Source organism: Gavialis gangeticus, unplaced genomic scaffold (assembly GCF_001723915.1).
Source record: "Gavialis gangeticus isolate Ggan-Ray unplaced genomic scaffold, GavGan_comp1, whole genome shotgun sequence".
Classification (NCBI taxonomy): Eukaryota; Metazoa; Chordata; order Crocodylia; family Gavialidae; genus Gavialis; species Gavialis gangeticus.
In genome coordinates, this window is record NW_017729016.1 from 15,225,380 (window position 1) to 15,229,278 (window position 3,899).

The 3,899-nt window shown below is 54.0% G+C and overlaps 1 protein-coding gene across 2 annotated transcripts in view; it reads right to left on the reverse strand.

The window, feature by feature from the left end:
• Positions 1-3,899, reverse strand: part of ADAP1 (ArfGAP with dual PH domains 1) — a 114,391-nt gene that overhangs the window by 23,810 nt on the left and 86,682 nt on the right. The window lies entirely within an intron of this gene.

Here is a 3,899-nt window from a genome sequence, read left to right on the forward strand (position 1 = left end):
TCCTGGATGAGCCACAGCTCCATTCTGTGCCCACCCTGCCCCCAAATGAAACAAAAAACAAAAAAAACTGCGTTAAGCCAGCCAAAAAGTACAAGCCATTAACCAAACAGGCCTGGATGTTTTCAGCATCCCCAGCATCTGGGACCAATTCATTCTTACTCTCAAAGAATTGAACATTATTCCCTTGCAAAGAACAATGAAACCCTTGTTGTTATGCTGTTTGTTTCTACAGACAGGTCACCCATCCTCTCCACACGCACTTTGGACCAGGCCTAATCTGTGCCTTAACGGAGCAATGAAATAACCTGAAGCAGCATCTTGTCCACTCCCCCTAGAACAGGGGCCGGCAACATTTTTGGCTGGAGACCCAACAACACCCCAACCTCCACCCATGCCTTAGCTTGGTGTGCCAGAGGCAAGAGAGCTGTGAGGGACCAGATCCTTCTTGCTGGCAGTGCTGCGCACATGCCTCTGGGCAGATGGCAGGAGAGGGGCCAGGGTTTTGCTACCCCGGCCCCTTCCTCACCATGCACTGCGAGGCACATGTGCACTGACTGCTGCTGTGGAGCCGGTGCCCAGGCTCCGGAGCTTGGCACAGCTGTTCGCAGCCTGCCCATAGCCCGCTGCAGCTGCCCAGAGCCTGGGCCGGCGATGTCAGGCAGTCAGGAGGCTGCAAACAGTTGTCCCGGGCTTCACAGCCCCGGTACTGACTCCATGGTGGTGGCTGTGTGCATGCCTCTAGCTGTACAAGCAGGAAGGGGTTTGGGGCAGCACAGCCCTGGTCCCTCTCCTGCTGCCCATCCCAAGGTGCACATGCAGCTACCACCACCATGAACCCAGGTCGGGGAACCTAGTGCAGCAGTATGCAGCCTCCTGGCTGCCTGTCACAGGCAGCCCAGGCTCTGGACAGATGCAGCAGAGGCAGGCAGCCTGCAAACAGCTGGGCTGGACTCCACAGCACCCAGCACTGGTTCTGTGGCAGCAACAGCTTCATGTGTGCTTCCGAGGGGACAGCAGAGACGGGGCCAGGGTTGCACTGCCTTCAGGTCCCTTCCCGGCCACGTGCTGGAGTTGTGCGTGCAGCCATCGCAGCCACAGAGCCGGTGCCAGGGCTGCGGAGCACAGCGCGGCTGTTTGTAGCCTCCCAGCTCCAGTCGGCCGGGGCTCTGGGCAGCAGTTGCCTGCCATTGAGCCAAGGCTGCTTGCAGCCTCCCAGCCACCTCCTGTGAGCAGCCTGGGCTCTGTGGTGTGCCGAGGAAAATGGCCTTGTGTGCCATGCTCTGGCATGTGTGCCAGCAGTTGCCAATCCCTGACCTAGAATCAGAAAGTACAAACACTTGTTCCCAGTGCCTCTAGGGGGAAAAAGCCAAAGCTTCAGCTCTCCATGGCCTGTCTAGGATACATCTAAAAGGTAACATAAGGCTTCAAGATCCAAGACTGTGCTCAACAACGCTGCAACTCTGGCTTTATGAAAGTCTCTGCAGTAAATGTAAAGCTCATCCACGTGCAAGACAGAGTCTTCTTGTGAGGTGGCCGTTCTCAGGGGACAGGATGAACCCTCCTGGGAGCTAAGGATCACTACAAATCCAAGTGCCTTCCACACCAGGTGCCAGCCACATTGCTCTGGCCTGCTTTCTTGACCAAAACAAGTATGGCAACGAAAGCAAATCAAAAACTCCTTCCCACAGCAAACCATTCCACTGAATGTGCTTGTTCATTGGGGAAAGGAAAAGAAAACAGATACACTGGCCAATGCACTACTAGTGGTGGTCACCCTTTTTTGGCAGACTGACTAGGGACTCAAAGTGGATGTGGATGTGGGAGGGGTGGGAAATCCAAGCGGAGCATACTGATTCCTGTTACAGCAGGGATGGGAAAAATGTGGCCTATGTGCCAGATCTGGCCCGCCAACTGCCTGGATCCAGCCCATGGCTGCCCCCGTGGTGCTACACATGGGGCCAAGCCTCATCTGCTCCTGCTGGGGCAGCCCACACCGTGCTCTCGCTGCTTATTGAACCGGGTGGATGGAAAGCAGCCGGGAGCCAGAGCTGGGCAGTAGCCGCTTGCTGCTGGAAGCGGTGCAACAGGAGCAGGAACAGCAGTGCAGCCAGAGGCAGAGGGAACAGAACAGCCCCGCTGGCCCGGGTCCCACAGCCACACTGAGAACAGCCCTACTAGAAGCTGCACGCTGGCCGGGGCCGGCGGGTGTGGGCAGGAGCATGGCACAGGCTGCCCCAGGTGGGGCTTGGCCCCACGCAGAGTGCCACGGGGGCAGCCGCTGACCCAGTGAGCTCTGCTGCACATGCCCCCCGCCTTCCCCTCCCTCCCCTCACCTCTGGCTGGCTCCCAGGTGGCCCCCTGCACCCCTCCCATACACCCTCCACTCCCCACACAAGGCAGGGCATGCAGGTTGTGGATCACACCTGTCCCACTCTTGAACATTGTCCCCATGCACCCAAAGCCCCATAGGGAGTTCTGGTGAGTTGTTGTGGGGGGGTGGGAGCGGATGCATGGGAGGTGGGGATGCTGACCCAGCCTGCCATAGCTCATCAAAACTCCCTATGGGGTCCTCAGGCCCAAATAATTGCCCACCCCTGTGTTACACTAATGGTCATCAGTGGGGTTAAAGCACTGAATCAGCGGCTTATAGGGACACTCATGCCCCTTTAGGCAATGACTGCCTTACTTCCAGGCACAAATCACAACTGCACCATTGCACAGGTGGCTGAGAAAGATCAGGGCAACACCACTACCAAGAAGCTGCTGGGATTAGCAGAACCCATGTGATCAGACGGGTGCCCACCTCCACTACAGCAAAGCTAAACAAGTCCCCTCCATGCTAGGTGACCAACTTTTGGTGAACTAAAATCCAAGACGCTCCACAAATTCAAGGCCCACGAGAGACTTCCAGAAGTGGAAGTTTAGCTGGAACTAAGCCTGGTATAGGTGATCTATCTTGGTGAAACACCACTAGACACAGTTAATTAATTCACACGGAACACGATGCTGGACCCGTGGGAATGTTTTGGGGGAGGGTGTTATCCGACACATGTATCCCTCTCTACAGCTCTCAGTACACAACTTTGCAACCCATACAGATGACCAGCTGAGAAACCCTGCTTCAGTGAATGGGTGTCAAATGCATTGTGCATTGCTCATAAAGTTTTGTGTTCAAGTTTTCAAATATAGGGCAAAACTCACATTCCAGGGAGTCTTTGGGAACACCATGACATTGCCACAAAATTCAAGACTATATTAGAAAATTCAGGACAGCTGGACACCTTTCCCTCATGGCACGTGCTTTCACCAATAAGCCAAGAAGGATTGCTCCTGGTTCAACCCAGGCCACTATTATATAATCTAAGGACTTGAGCAGACTTGAATTTAGGTGCCTTAGGGAACGTCTACACAAGACACATGAATGAGCTTTAGCTTAATTTAATGTGCATTACGGGTGCATGTCTACACATGTGCACCCTTCATGCAAGTTAAAAATGGCAAAATTAGGCTAATCGTGCCTAAATTTGATACCTCCAAATGCAGGTATCAAATTTAAGTGTGATTAGTTAGCGCATTCATGCATGTGTAGACGCAACCCAGCACTAACTTCAATGCCAGGTCTGCTCAGCTACTAGAGGCACATGGCAGGGCTGCAGGGACTTGGCACTAACTTTAGTGCCAAGTCCCTGCACATGTAGACACCAGCCAAAAACTGCTTAATGCACATGAGCTTAATGTGCATTAAATGTAGTTGTGCTTAAATGCATGTGTATATGTGCCCTTGGACACCTAAGTGCCTTAAGCCAGTGGTTCTCAACCTTTTTTGTACCGGGACCCGTTTGTAAACATCAGTGGCCAGTCCCAACCTGCTACTCCCCCGCCCACCCCCAGATCTCCTC